Raw genomic sequence first — 16,811 nt, 5'->3', positions numbered from 1 at the left:
AGAAATTGCTCAATTTTCTGAGCTAAATTTATTTAAAAAGAGGGCAAAATAAATAATAAAAAATATTGCAAAGTTATTTCATTAAACATAACATTTTATATAGAAAATTACGTGTTTACTTTCCTTTTTTAACTTTTAATTTGAGAGCTGTTTTGTAACGTTTGTCGTTCAAAAAATGATTTAACTGCTGCTGTTTCATAAACACAACACAAACATTTTAATGAGTACAATGTCCCTTAGCCGTAAAACTGAAACAAATAGGGATTATAGGACAACACAGACATTTCCATGTGGAAAACAATGTGGATTTAGATAGGGATTGTGAGCCAGGGATCTTTCACAAACTTTCGTACTTATATGATGGGTTTAGTCTGTAATTATAAAGAGAGATTATTTTTTTTAAACAAGAGCTGCCTAATGTTTTTATATTTTGCGTAAGGTCTGCAGTAATAGAACTATTTATTTGTTTTATAAACTGTAATATGTATTTTGCAGTAAACTTATTTATTAAGATTTGAGCAAAGTAGGATAAATAATGGTTCATTTGACCATAGTTCTGTGCTTTCGGGCACCTCCTAGAGACTGTAAAATGATCAGATTTATTTTTGTGAAACTGCTGGCTCTTACCGTCGGGAGGTACATAAAATGCAAACATGAATCCTCCTTGAATCATTTAATTATGCATTGTAAAAAAAACAAAAACATAACTTTGTAAAATACTTTAAATATGTTTTGTCACATTTTCCTGTCATTTACTGCTTTAAATTGTGTTTTTTCTCACTGGCCCCAGACAGACTGGAATAAATCTTGCAGGATACAGAACTTTGACCCTGCAACACCCTATATATTGCTTGATCAGCACAAGATCTCAATTTCTTTCTATACATCCACAGCAATATATAACACTCAATTCCAAACAATGTAAAGGAGGCTTAAACAAACGTAATAGTTTGAAATGTTTTAAAATGATTTTATTTTGTATATAGATCTTTAGCAATGCAAAGCTTGTTGTTATGCCTATATCACAATAAATGTGATGTCCCTTATAAGTACTTCATTTGTATGATGTACTCCTGCATTTGCAGAACAAAAAGTTACATGTGGGCCAGTTTATTAAATTAAATCACAAAATATTTTGTAATAAAAATGTATCAAATATAAATGTGAAAATGTGCATGTTTTCAGCGGACTGTGGCACCTATTACTGATTAATACCTTTTGATTTCATGCTCTTTTTTTTTTTCCTTTCTTCTGTGCACTTAGGTAGTTGGGAGGCCAATTTTGTCTTTTTTTTTTTTTTCCTTTCTTCTTTGCACTTAGGTAGTTGGGAGGCCAATTTTGTCTTTTTTTTTTTTTTTTTTTTCTTTCTTTTCCTTTCTTCTTTGCACTTAGGTAGTTGGGAGGCCAATTTTGTCTTTTTTTTTTCCAAAAAGTTGCATGGGCTTCAAGCCAGTTCTACAAATTACTCCTATTTGAACACAATTTACTTGAACAGTTCTTTAGCACAATAAGTACCAGAATCCGATACACACGTTACCTAGAAGCAAGGAACCTGCATGTGATTTGGACTGTAAGGGCACAAATAAGTAATTTGTAGACCAGGCCTGCACACTCAGATTGAGAAGTGGAACAATAAAAAGCATTGACTTTAAAAACTGTTAAATATTACATATATTTTGTGTTTCCCATATATTATCATTACTTCTAAATGTGCAGTATGTACTCACGTGCACATGAAGCAAAGAAAATATGTTCTATACATGTTCAGATCATCATATGTTTGCTTTAAACCAACACATTCAAAATATTCCCCCCCCCCCTCTCTTTTAAATTTTTTCACTATAATATTTTACCCAGCTGTTATATATGGAATACCGCTTTTTTCTATAGATGAAGGTTGTTGTAAATCGTGCTGTAAAAAAGAAATGTTGATAAAGTCTCTATTTCTCTTATTAATTTGTTACACTGGGATTACATTACTGATGGGTCGGTTAGAAATGGTACAAATGGCCTATGTCATAAATGTAAAGCTATAATCAATCTTATACATTAAATACTAAAATGTTTGAGGTATTTAAAAATGTTGCATAAAATATTTCAATGGGTCAAAAACATAACAAAATGCCAGAAGCATAAATGTATAATTGTAAACTTGGGGTCATGGTGGCATAAAGTAAGAAATAAAATAAAGTATCCATGTCAGTTGCAGCCTTAATACGGTATTGAATGGGGACTGACGAGAGATTCAAATATGTGATTCATAATAAAAAAAATAGAGAAACAAAGTGATTTTCTTTCATACAGGTGGTAAGAGTCCACGATCCATTACTCCTGGGAATTCCTTTTCCCTGCCACTAGGAGGAGGCAGATTCCCAAACCCCAAGAGCTCTATAAAACCCCTCTCACCTCACTGGTAACTCAGTCTTGTCTTTGCCTCTGCTGGAGGAAGGTGAAGAATGAAGATGTGCATGTTCTTTTTCAGTGAGAGGGGTTGTTAGACTGAGTTGAGGCCCATTTCCCATCAAAATGCAGTGTTTAATGGAGGGATGTATTGGCAGTATGTGTAGCTAGTGACACATGTTTTTTTCACCTCATGGGAATTAGTCACAAGCCTTCCGAAGGTGTTGCGGGAACCTGTCCTTTTTTTTTCCTCTTTACTTTTTTTTTCTTGGGATAGCGCAGGTTAGTTTTGCTGTGCTTTTTCTTCTTATCTGATGTCGGATAACGTGAGCGCTCCCTCATTATATAGGTATGCTATATGAAGGTTCTGCATGGTTTGTCTCTTAGTGCATTGTTCAGGATTATTGGATTCTAAGAATTATTTCTCAGAGTTATCGGATAGGTTTCACAACAAGGCCTCCCAGAGGAAGGTTTATTCTGTCCAATGTTCCAAAAAATTCTGTGAGCCTTTTTTTCTGTCAGTTTCGGATCTTGAGTCTATGGGAGTGATTGTTCCTGTTCCTCTGTTGGAACAGTGGGTGGGATTTCCTTCATGTAAATGGCAAGAGTCCATGAGCTAGTGACTTATGGGATATACATTCCTACCAGTAGGGGCAAAGTTTCCCAAACCTCAAATGCTTATAAATACACCTCCTACCTCACTCACACCTTAGTTTTACAAACTTTGCCTCCTATGGAGGTGGTGAAGTAAGTTTGTGCTTGATTTCTTCTAACCATTTTGAAGCACAATTCCTCTCAGATTACAATGTTTGTCAGAGGGATGTGAAGAGCGTATCGCCTGTTAATTTTTATGGTTTAACTCATGGGAAATCTTTTCAAGGGTTCGGTCGTAGGGATTCATCTCCTACCTCCCTTTTCAGATCGACGATATACTCATACCATTACCTCTGCTGATAGTTTTCAGTACTGGCTTGGCTGCCTGCTATATGTGGATGGGTGTCTTTCGGTAAGTATGTATCATTATTTAAGACACACTCAGCTATATTTGGCGCTTTATATAAAGTTTTAAATATATGTATTTATTTAAATGAGTCAGGTCTATGTGTATTTCCCTTTGCAGTCTAACAGTTTCAGTATGGGAATTATGTTTTAGGAAGTTATTTTTTAATATTTTCTTACTTGGGTTTTAGTCTTTTTTTTCCAATTTGACTTGTTTTTCCTTTATTTCACGGGCAAATCTAGGCTCGCGAGGGTGCAAAATACTGTTATTTATTGCGTCATTTTTGTTGTGAAATTTTTTGGCGCAAATTTGCGTCTTTAGTGTTGCAAGTTTCATCATTTCCTGCGTCTTTATTGACGAGTTGCGTCATTTCCGGATGTTGGGTGGCGCCAAATATTTTTTTGGTTATATTACCCCACTTCCTTTATGCTCCTTGTTCTCTTTATATTCTATAGGGCTATGCTGTTTTCTTTTCTGCCTATTTAGCATATGCATTTTTCTTTCTAATGACACAATGAGTCCACGGATCATCTAATTACTATTGGGAATATCACTCCTGCCCAGCAGGAGACAGCAAAGAGCACCACAGCAAAGCTGTTAAATATCACCTCCCTTCCCTCCAACCCCAGTCCTTCTCTTTGCCTACGTTAGAGCAAAAAAGTGGTAAAGTTAGGTGTTAGAAAAGATTCTTCAAGCAAGATTTTATTATTTTTTAAGTAGTGCAAGATTGTGCTGCTTTGTTCTAGGGTGTAGCCGTAGTCTATATCAGTCTCTTCAGTAGAGCAGTGGTGGCTTTAGAGCTATGGGAACTTGTGGGGTATAATTGTCAGTGCGCCTCCCATATACTAATGCTGCCCTATTTCTAAAGCCTGAGTAAGATTATTCAGTCTTTGCATTTTTTTCCACAGGTCCATGTGAGGGATCTTGCCTCTCAAACCTAGTGAGCTGCCTTGCTGCCGGGCAGATTTATAAAGGTAAGTGCTGAATTTTTATTTTCTGGGAACGTTATACAGAATAAATCTACTGCAACGGAAACGTTTTTTCACTGTAAGAGCAATAACATTTTGGAATTCATTACCAAAGGAGGTAGTGAATGACAATACCTTAGATACATTTAAACATTATTTGGATACATTTCTGTCTATAAACAAAATTCATGGATATGATTCCTAGTATTAAATGGGTCAACTTTTAGTGGGATTATTTAAGCTTAACTGGAGCTTTTTGTATATATTTTAGATTTGTATAGGTTGAACTTGATGGACTTCTGTCTTTTTTCAACCTCATCTACTATGTTACTTTAAAATAAGTTAAACAAATTCTTAGACAAAAGAAAAGTTCTCCTATGACTTGAAGGATCTTTTATTACGGGCAGTAATAGCAGGCATGGAGGACGAGGAGCAGGCTCAGAGGTGATGTTTTTTACTTTAGTAATGATACAACGGCAACACTATACTTTTGGCTGAATGGGAGTTTTTTCTTGTAACGCCCATAATGGGCGGTGTTACTGTAAGCGGCAAATTTTGTTGGGCACTTCTCCCTTATACTTTCTGTGTTTCCATAGCAAAGAAAGCTTCGTCACAGTTTTTGGCCGTATTACGGACTTCAATTGACAGAATAAAGAGGTTTAATCCAGATCGTCTAACAGTGTATACACTCCGGTGTTAGTCAGGCAGGTAAGCACCTCAGCAAAGTTAAGCTGAGGTGTAGAGGTGTCGGGTGTGTTTATTTTTTGGGGGGTATTTTCTTAATAAATATCAGTTATTTATCTATTTATTCAGTTTGTTGGTAAATAAAGATGGACCAAGAGGCCCTGCAAGATGTTACATGTTCTTTATGTTTTGATGCTAATGTTGAACCACCAATCCCTTTCTGTTCCTCATGTATTGAGAGAACTTACATTACAGGGATAGACTTTTTTCTGAGCCAACATTGTCTAGGGCGGATGCTGTTCAGGAGTCTTCTGACAATGTTCAAGATATGCCGCAGCTTTCTCCTCATATGTCCAAAAATTTATTGTCCACTCTTCTAGTGCCCTGTGCTTCCTCTCTCACTCCAGCTGGAGTTACGTTGCAAGACATTGCTTCCCTCATGTCCTCAGCGGTATCTGATGCGTTGTCTGCTTTTCCCATGCTGCAGGGAAAGTGCAAGAGTAAATGTAAACAATCAGTAGGTAAAGTTACTGACACAGTCGTGGCTATTTCGAATGCCCCCTCCCAGAAGCCTGAGGAGGAGGATACTTTGGTAGCATTTGAGGGTGAAATCTCAGACTCAGTGTAATTCCTTCTGCTGATACTGAAGTTGTATCTTTCAGGTTTAAGCTAGAACACCTCCGTCTGTTACTTAAAGAGACAGTCTAGTATAAATTAAACTTTCATTATTCAATAGGACTTTTAATTTTAATCCACTTTCCAATTTACTTTTATCATCAAGTTTGCTTTTTTCTCTTGGTATTCTTAGTTTAAACTAAACATAGGTAGGCTTATATGCTAATTTCTAAGCCTTTGAGGGCTGCCTCTTATCACATGCTTTTAAAATCTCTTTTCAACACAAAGAGACAGAAAGTACACGTGGGCCATATAGATAACACTGTGTTCAGGCACAGGGGGCTATTTAAAGGACCAGTCAACACAGTAGATTTGCATAATCAACAAATGCAAGATAACAAGACAATGCAATAGCACTTAGTCTGAACTTCAAATGAGTATTAGATTTTTTTTTCTGACAATTTTAAAAGTTATGTCTTTTTCCACTCCCCCTGTACCATGTGACAACCATCAGTCAATCACAAATGCATACACGTACCATGTGACAGCCATCAGCCATTCTCAAATGCATACACACTTATTCTTGCACATGCTCAGTACGAGCAGGTGACTCAAAAAGTTTAAATATAAAAAGACTGTGCACATTTTATTAATGGAAGTTAATTGGAAAGTTGTTTAAAATGGCATGCTCTATCTGAATAATGGAAGTTTAATTTTGGTTGAGTGTCCCTTTAAGATTTAGCACAAAACGATGCTTAATTTAAGACAATAGATAATAAACACAGTCACAGTCATGTGATCGGGGGGCTGGAAGAAGGTTCCTAGATACAAGGTAATCACAGAGGTAAAAAGTATATTAATATAACTGTGTTGGTTATGCAAAACTGGGCAATGGGTAATAAAGGGATTATCTATCTTTTAAAACAATAACAATTCTATGGTAGACTGTCCCTTTAAGGAGGTTTTAGCTACACTGGATGACAGCGACACCACAGTCGTAGTCAATCCTAAGAAATCCAGTAAGCTAAACAAATATTTTGATGTACCTTCCATGGTGGAGGTTTTTCCTGTACCAGATCAAGCTACAGAGATTATTGCTAAGGAATGGGAAAGACCGGGTATCCTTTTTTCTCCATCCCCTATATTTAAAAAGATGTTTCCTATAGCAGATTCTATTAAGGAGTCTTGGCAGACAGTACCCAAGGTGGAGGGGACAATTTCCACACTGGCTAAGAGGACCACTATTCCCATAGAGGATAGTTGTTCTTTTAAAGATCCTATGGACAAAAAATTAGAGGGGTTACTCAAGAAGATGTATGTACACCAAGGTTTATAATGGCAACCTGTAGTGTGCATTGTTACCGTCACTAGTGCGGCGGCATACTGGTTTGATGCGTTGTCTGATTCTATTAGGACAGACACTCCCCTTGAAGAGATCCAGGATAGGATCAAGGCCCTTAAGTTGGCCAATTCCTTTATTACGGATGCTTCCCTACAGGAGCAAAGATTTCCGGTTTTGCTTCGCTGGCCAGCAGAGCCTTATGGTTAAAATCTTGGTCTGCGGATGTCTCATCTAAGTCTAAGCTTTTGGCTATTCCCTACAAGGGGAAGACCTTGTTTGGGCCTGGATTGGCGAAAATAATTTCTGACATTACAGGAGGAAAGGGTCATTTCTTCCCTCAGGACAAGAGAAATAAGTAGAAGGGATGTCAGAGCTTTTCTAGACAGGTTTGCTTTTCTAGACAAACACTTCCAGTTTGTGGCTCTTCCATTTGGCCTCGCCACCGCTCCCAGAATTTTTTCAAAGGTTCTGGAATCACTGTTGGCGGTGCTCCGGTTGCGTGGCATTGCAGTGGCGCCTTATGCGGACGACATTCTGGTTCAGGCACCATCCTTTCAACAGGCAAAATCCCACATGGAAATGTCGTTATCCTTCCTGCGATCTCATGGATGGAAGGTGAACTTGGAAATGAGTTCCTTGGTTCCAACTACAAGGGTAGTTTTCTTGGGAACCATAATAGATTCCTTATCAATGAAGATATTTCTGACAGAAGATTCTTGTCTATCGCTTCAGTCCTCTCCTTCGGCCGTCAGTGGCTCAATGTATGGAGGTAATCGGTCTGATGGTAGCGGCTATGGACATCATCCCGTTTGTCCGTTTCCACCTCAGACCGCTGCAGTTATGCATGCTCAGGCAGTGGAATGGAGATTATGCGCACCTGTCTCCACGATTACATCTGGAACAGAAGACAAGGGATTCTCTTCTTTGGTGGTTGTCTCAGGACCATCTATCCCAGGTAACTTGCTTGCGCAGACCCACCTGGGTGATTGTGACAATGGACGCCAGCCTTCTGGGATGGAGAGCAGTCTGGGGCTCTCTAAAGACTCGAGGGATGTGGGCTCGGTCGGAGTCTGTTCTACCCATTAACATTTTGGAGCTGAGAGCAATCTTCAATGCTCTTCTGGTCTGGCCTCAGTTAGTCTCGGCCCGATTCATCAGGTTCCAGTCGGACAACATAACTTCAGTGGCTTACATCAACTATCAGGGAGGAACTTGCAGTTCCTTGGCCATGACAGAGGTAGCCAAGATAATTCAGTGGGCGAAGACCCACAACTGCTGTCTGGAGTGAACAACTGGGAGGCGGACTTCCTGAGCAGACAGACCTTTCACCCGGGGAGTGGGAACTCCATCCGGAAGTGCTTTCCAGCCTGACTCTCAAATGGAGACAGCCGGAATTGGATCTCATGGCTTCTCGGCAGAATACCAAGCTTCGGAGGTACGGGTCGAGGTCAAGGGACCCTCAGGCCGTACTGATAGATGCTTTGGTGGTACCTTGGAATTTCAGTATTGCATACCTATTTCCTCCGTTCGCTCTTCTACCTCGGGTCATTGCTCGAATCAAACAGGAGAGGGCATCAGTGATCCTCATTGCACCGGCATGGCCTCGCAGGATTTGGTATGCAGACCTGGTGGACATGTCATCTCTTCCACCTTGGAGACTTCCGTTGAAAAAGGACCTTCTACTTCAAGGGCCCTTCCTTCATCCAAATCTAGTTTCTCTGAAGCTGACTGCTTGGAGATTGATTGCTTAATTTTATCCAAGCGTGGATTTTCGGAATCGGTCATTGAGACCATGATTCAGGCTCGTAAACCTATGACTAGAAAGATTTACCATAAGATATGGCGTAAATATCTGTATTGGTGTGAATCCAAAGGCCACTCTTGGAGTAGAGTTAGGATTCCTAGAATTCTGTCCTTTCTCCAAGAAGGTTTGGAGAAGGGTTTATCGGCAAGTTCCCTAAAGGGTCAAATATCTGCCTTGTCTATTTTGTTACATAAACATCTGGCGGACATCCCAGACATGCAATCGTTTTGTTAGGCCTTGGTCAGGATCAGGTCTGTGTTCAAGCCAGTTACTCCTCCCTGGAGTCTTAAATTAGTTCTTAAGATTCTTCAAAGGGCTCCGTTTGAGCCTATGCATTCCTTAGATATTAAGTTGTTATCTTGGAATGTTTTGCTTCTTGTTGCTATTTCATCTGCTCGTAGAGTTTCAGAGCTCTCGGCATTACAGTATGAGTCTCCTTACCTTTATTTTTCATTCGGATAAGGTAGTTTTACGTACTAAGTTAGGGTTTCTCCCTAAAGTAGTTTCAGATCGGAACATTAATCAGGAGATTGTTGTTTCTTCCTTGTTGTTTCTTCTCAGAAGGAACGTCTTCTGCACAATCTGGACGTGGTGCGTGCATTAAAATTCTATTTACAGGCGACTAAGGATTTCGTCAGTCTTCTGCTCTGTTTGTGGTATTCTCTGGGAAACGTAAAGGGCAGAAAGCTATGGTTACTTCTCTTTCTTTGTGGCTGAAGAATATCATTCGCTTTGCCTATGAGACTGCTGGACAGCAGCCTCCTGAGAGAGTTACGGCTCATTCTACGAGGACTGTTTCCTCTTCCTGGGCATTCAAAAATGAAGCTTCTGTGGAACAGATTTGCAAGGCTGCAACTTGGTACTCTCTTCACACTTTTTCAAAATTCTATAAACTTGATACCTTTTCCTCAGCTGAGGCTTCTTTTGGGAGAAAGGTTCTTCAAGCAGTGGTGCCTTCCGTTTAGGTTCCCTGTCTTGTCCCTCCCTTATCATCTGTGTCCTCTAGCTTGGGTATTGATTCCCAATAGTAATTAGATGATCCGTGGACTCATCATGTCATTAAAAAGAAAACAAATGTTATGCTTACCTGATAAATTTATTTATTTCTTGACACGATTAGTCCACGGCCCGCCTTGTTCTTTTTGGACAGATTTGTTGGTATGTTATAAACTTCAGACGCCTCTGCACCTTGTTGCTTCCTTTCTCTCCTTTGCTTTGGTCGAATGACTGGGGTTGGAGGGAAGGGAGGTGATATTTAACAGCTTTGCTGTGGTGCTCATTGCTGCCTCCTGCTGTGCAGGAGTGGTAATTAGATGATCTATGGACTCATCGTGTCAAGAAAGAAATACATTTATCAGGTATCTGTCTGAACACAATTCTACCAAAGCTACGTGTATCTGTTGTAAACAAGCTGAGATTATATCTCCGGCTATAATATGTAACAGTTGTCATAATAAGCTTTTGCATGCCTATATGTTTCTATTAGTACTAGTAGAGCGTCTGTTGTTCCCTCAACATCCAATGTACATGATATCCCTGTTGATATGAAAAATTAAATTGCTGATGCAATACAGAAGGCTATGTCTGTTATTTCACCTTCTAATAAACGTAAAAGGTGTTTTAAAACTTCTCATAAAACTGATGAAACTTGTAATGACCGACATCATACTGAAATATCCTCCTCTGAAGAGGATCTCTCTCTGGTTCATAAGATCCTACTTCAGACATTTATGCTTTGGGTATTGAGGAGTCTGGTCCTCTTGATAACAAAACCAGTAAACGTTTAAATTCTGTTTTTAAACCACCTGTGGTTACTCCTGAGGTTTTTCCTGTCCCAGATGCGGTTTCTGATGTGATCGCTAAGGAATGGTCTAAACCTGGTGCTTCTTTTAATCCTTCTAGCTTTAAGAAGTTGTATCCTTTACCAGTGGCTAATTTGGAGTTTTGGAAAAAAGTCCCTATGGTTGATAGGGCTATTTCTACTCTTGCCAAACGTACTACTATTCCTATGGAAGGTAGTACTTCTTTTAAGGATCCTTTAGATAAGAGGATTGAATCTTATCTGAGGAAACCTTATTTACATTCTGGTTATATTCTCAGGCCTGCCATTTCTTTGGCTGATGTTGCGGCTGCATCAACGTTTTGGTTGGATAGCTTAGCACAACAGGAAGCAGATCCTGATTTGTCTAGCATTGTTCGTTTGCTTCAACATGCTAATCATTTTATCTGTGATGCTTTTTTGTCTTTAACTATTTTAGCTAGAAGAACTTTATGGCTTAAATCATTGAATGCTGACATGGTATCTAAATCTAGATTACCATCTCTATCTTTCCAGGGTAATAATTTATTTGGTTCTCAGTTTAGTTCTATTATTTCCACTATCACTGGGGGGAAGGGAGTTTTTTTGCCCCAAGATAAAAAAAAATCTAATGGTAAATCTAAAGTTTTTAATCGTTTTTGTTCCTTTTGTCAGAATAGATAACAGAAAACCACTCCTTCCCCTAAGGACTCTGGTTTCAATTGGAAGCCATCTTCAAGTTTGAATAAATCCAAGCCTTATAAGTGACCAAAGCCAGCCCCCAAGACTGCATGAAGGTGCGGCCCTCAATCCAGTTCAACTGGTGGGGGGCAGATTGAAATTATTTTAAATCATTTGGGCAGATTCTGTTCAGAATCAGTGGATTCAGAGCATTGTCTCTCAAGGGTATCGAATAGGTTTCAGAATAAAACCTCCTGTGAGAAGATTCTTTCTATCTCACGTTCCAACAAATCTTGTGAAAGCTCAGGCTTTTCTGAAGTGTGTTTCAGATCTGGAGCTTTCAGGGTTGATTATACCAGTTCCGCTTCAGGAACAAGGTCTGCATTTTTATTTAAATCTATTCATTGTCCCAAAGAAAGAAAATTCATTCATACCAGTTCTGGATCTGAAGTTTTTGAATTTTTTTGTAAGGGTCCCAACTTTCAATATGGTGACTATAAGGACTATTCTGCCTTTTGTTCAGCAAGGTCATTATATGTCCACAATAGACTTACAGGACGCTTATCTTCACATTCCGATTCATCCAGATCACTATCGGTTTCTGAGATTCTCTTTTCTATTCAAGCATTACCAATTTATCGCTCTCCCATTTGGCCTATCGACAGCTCCAAGAATCTTTTTGAAGGTTCTCGGTGCCCTTCTATCTGTTATCAGAGAGCAGGGTATTTGCGGTGTTTCCTTATTTGGACGATATCTTAGTAATGGCTCAGTCTTTTCATTTCGCAGAATCTCACACAAATCAGCTAGTGTTGTTTCTTCAAAGACATAGTTGGAGGATCAATTTACCAAAGAGTTTCTTGATTCCTCAGACAAGGGTCACCTTTTTAGGTTTCCAGATAGATTCTGTGTCCATGACTTTGTCTTTAACAGAAAAGAGACAAATGAAATTGATTTCAGGCTGTCAAAACCTTTAGTCTCGATCATTCCCTTCAGTGGCTATGTTCATGGAAGTTTTAGGTCTCATGACTGCAGCATCGGATGTGATGCCCTTTGTTTTCATATGAGACCTCTGCAGCTTTGCATGCTGAATCAATGGTGCAGGGATTATACTTGGATATCACAATTGATATTCTTAAATCCCAGAATTCTACTCTCTCTGACTTGGTGGTTAGACCATCATCGTATTGTTCAAGGGGCCTCTTTTGTTCGTCCTTCCTGGACTGTAAGTCTCCACAGATGCAAGTATTTCAGGTTTGGGAGCTGTCTGGGGGTCTCTGACAGCTCAAAGGGTTTGGAATCCTCTAGTGGCGAGGTTACCAATCAATATCTTAGAACTCTGTGCTATTTTCAGGGCTCTTCAGGCTTGGCCTCTATTAAAGAGAGAACTTTTCATTCACTTTCAGACAGACAATATCACAGCTGTGCCATATGTCAATCATCAGGGAGGGTCTCGCAGTCCTTTAACAATGAGAGAAGTATCACTGATACTTTCTTGGGTGGAATCCAACTCTTGTCTAATTTCTGAGATTCATATCCCAGGTGTAGACAATTGGGAAGCGGATTATCTCAGCCGTCAGACTTTACATCCGGGCGAGTGGTCTCTCTATCCAGATGTGTTTTTTCAGATTGTACAGATGTGGGGTCTTCCAGAAATAGATCTGATGACTTCCCATCTAAACAAGAAACTTCCCAGATACCTTTCCAGGTCCAGGGATCCTCATGCGGAGATGGTGGATGCGTTAGCAGTTCCTTGGTCTTACCAACTTGCTTATAGTTTTCCGCCTCTGGTTCTTCTTTCAAGGGTGATCTCCAAGATCATAATGGAATAATCGCATGTGTTTCTGATAGCACCGGCAGGGCCTCACAGGTTTTGGTATGCAGATATTTTCCAGATGTCCAGTTGTCAACCTTGGCCACTACCTTTAAGGCCAGACTTGTCTCAAGGGCCGTTTTTCCATCAGGATATCAAATCGCTAAATTTGAAGGTATGGAAATTGAACGCTTAGTGCTTAGTCATAGAGGTTTCTCTGACTCAGTGATTAATACAGGCTAGTAAGTCTGTTTCAAGCAAGATTTATTATCGGGTTTGGAAAACCTATATTTCATGGTGTTCTCATAAATTCTCTTGGCATTCTTTTAGAATTCCTAGAATTTTACAGTTTCTTCAGGACGGTTTGGATAAAGGATTTTCTGCAAGTACTTTGAGGGACAAATCTCTGCTCTTTCTGTTTTATTTCATAGAAAAATTGCTAAACTTCCTGATATTCACTGTTTTGTTCAGGCTTTGGTCCATATCAAGCCTGTTATTAAATCTATTTCTCCTCCTTGGAGTCTTAATTTGGTTTTGAAGGTTTTGCAGGCTCCTCCTTTTGACCCTATGCATTCTTTGTATATTAAACTACTTTCTTGGAAAGTATTGTTCCTTTTGGCTATCTCTTCTGCTAGAAGAGTTTCTGAATTGTCTGCTCTCTCTTGTGAGTCTCCTTTTCTGATTTTCCCTTAGGATAAAGCTGTTTTGTGGATTTTGTTTATATTTTTTCCTAAGGTTGTGAATTCTAACAACATTAGTAGGGAAATTGTTGTTCCTTCCTTGTGTCCGAATCCTAAGAATTCTCTTGAGAAATTGTTACACTCTTTGGATGTGGTAAGAGCTTTGAAATACTATGTTGAGGCTACTAAAGATTTCAGGAAGACTTCTAGTCTATTTGTTGTCTCTTTTGGTTCTAGGAAAGGTCAGAAAGCCTCTTCCATTTCTTTGGCATCTTGGTTAAAGCTGTTGATTAACAAGGCATACTTAGTGGCGGGGCAGTCTCCTTTGCAAAGCAGCAACTTGGTCTTCTTTGCATACATTTACTAAATGTTACCATTTCAATGTATTTGCTTCTTCTGAAGCAGTCTTTGGTAGAAAAGTTCTTCAGGCAGCTGTCTCAGTTTGATTCTTCTGTTTATATTTTAAGTTTTTTTCTTGAAATTTATAAGAAAAACTTACTTTCTCTTGTAAGGTGTATCCAGTCCACGGATTCATCCATTACTTGTGGGATATTTCTCCTTCCCAACAGGAAGCTGCAAGAGGATCACCCACAGCAGAGCTGTCTATATAGCTCCTCCCCTAACTGCCACTCCCAGTCATTCTCTTGCAGCTCTCGACAGGAAAGGAAGTATCAAGAGAGATGTGGTGAATTAGTGTAGTTTATCTTCAATCAAAAGTTCGTTATTTTTAAATGGTACTGGCATTGTACTGTTTTTACCTCAAGCAGAAATTAGAAGAAGAGTTTTGCCTGAGGTTTTTGATGATCTTAACAGGCTGTAACTAAGGTCCACTGCTGTTCTCACACATAACTGAAGAGTATGGGAAAACGTCAGCTGGGGGAACGGCCTGCAGAATTAACTGCTCTGAGGTATGTTCAGTATATTTTTTTCTAGAGAGATGATAAAGTCTAGAAAATGCTGACAGTGCCTGATATATCTAAGGTAAGCCTGATTGCAGTGATTTAACAAACGACTGGCATCATGCTTGCAGTAAAGGGTAATATTCATGTAACTTGCTCTTATGGCTTAGTATGTAAAACGTTTGCATGATATATAAAGAACGTTTTTTACTGAGGGTGATAAATCTTTATTTGGGGCCTAGTTTTCCACATGGCTGACTAGATTTCTCCTAGGAGTAGTTATTTATGGCCCTTTCACTTTGAGTGCATGGTGGGAGGGGCCTATTTTCACGCTCTAATTGCGCAGTAGTTTTTACATTCTGAGACATCCAGCTTCCCTGAAGGAGTCGCCTGACATATTGGACCTCTGTAAAGGGTTTTTGTGCCTACAAAAGTCGTTTTATGGGCAGGTAGGAGCCACAGTAGAGCTGTGGCAGTTTGCTTGTGACTGTTATAACGGTTTTACCGTTTTTCTGCTTTGTTTTTGAGCCTGAGGGGTTAATCATCCATTTGCAAGTGGGTGCAATGCTATTTTAGTCTATTATACACACTGTAAAAATTTCGTAGAGTTAAGTGCTTTTTTTCACTGTTTTGCAGTTTTTGTGTTTTTTTCCCCCTTAAAGGCACAGTACCGTTTTTTATATTCTGCTTTTTCACATTAATTAAAGTGTTTTCCAAGCTTGCTGGTCTCATTACTAGTCTGTTAAACATGTCTGACATAGAGGAAACTCCTTGTTCATTATGTTTAGAAGCCATTGTGGAACCCCCCCTTAGAATGTGTACCAAATGCACTGATCTTACTATAAGTTATAAAGACCATATTCTGACTTTAAAAGATTTATCACCAGAGGAAATTGACAAGGGGGAAGTTATGCCAACTAACTGTCCCCACGTGTCAGAGCCTATAACTTCCGCTATATACAAGACATGGCGGCAGTTATGAATCATACCCTTACAGAGGTATTGTCCAAACTGCCAGGGTTACAAGGAAAGCAAGACAGCTCTGGGGCTAGAACAAATACAGAGCTCTCTGACGCTTTAGTAGCTATGTCTGATATACCCTCACAATGTGCAGAAGCCGAAGCAGGAGAACTTCTATCTGTGGGTGATTTTTCAGACTCAGGGAAGACACTTCAACCTGATTCTGATATGTTTACATTTAAATTTAAGCTTGAACACCTCCGCGTGTTGCTCAGGGAGGTTTTAGCAACTCTGGATGACTGTGATGCCATTGTATTCCCAGAGAAATTGTGTAAATTGGATAAATAACATGCAGTGCCTGTTTACACTGATGTTTTTCCAATACCTAAGAGGTTTTCAGAAATTATTACTAAGGAATGGGATAAACCAGGTGTACCGTTCTTTCCCCCTCCTGTTTTTAAAAAGATGTTTCCTATAGATGCCGCTACACGGGACTTGTGGCAAACGGTCCCTAAGGTGGAGGGAGCAGTCTCTACCCCTAGCGAAGCGTACAACTATCCCTGTTGAGGACAGTTGTGCTTTTCTAGATCCAATGGACAAAAAATTAGAGGGTTACCTTAAGAAAAGTTTTATTCAACAAGGTTTTATTCTCCAGCCCCTTGCATGCATTGCCCCTGTCACTGCTGCTGCGGCCTTCTGGTTTGTCTCTCTAGAAGAGGCTCTACAGGTAGAAAGCCCATTGGATGATATCCTTGACAAACTTAAAGCTCTTAAGCTAGCCAATTCATTTGTTTCTGACGCCGTTGTTCATTTAACCAAGCTAATGGCTAAAAACTCAGGTTTTGCTATTCAGGCGCGTAGGGCGCTATGGCTCAAATCCTGGTCAGCTGACGTTACTTCAAAGTCTAAGCTTCTCAACATTCCCTTCAAGGGGCAGACCCTATTCGGGCTTGGACTGAAGGAGGTCATTTCTGATATTACTGGAGGAAAAGGTCACGCCCTTCCTCAGGATAGGTCCAACAAATTAAGGACCAAACAGACTAATTTTCGTTCCTTTCGAAACTTCAAGAGTGGCGCAGCTTCAACTTCCTCTAATACAAAACAAGAGGGAAATTTTGCCCAGTCCAAGCCGGTCTAGAGACCTAACCAGGCTTGGAACAAAGGAAAGCA

This window comes from Bombina bombina, chromosome 10 (assembly GCF_027579735.1).
Source record: "Bombina bombina isolate aBomBom1 chromosome 10, aBomBom1.pri, whole genome shotgun sequence".
NCBI lineage: Eukaryota > Metazoa > Chordata > Amphibia > Anura > Bombinatoridae > Bombina > Bombina bombina.
Note: the sequence above shows the minus strand (reverse complement) of the source record.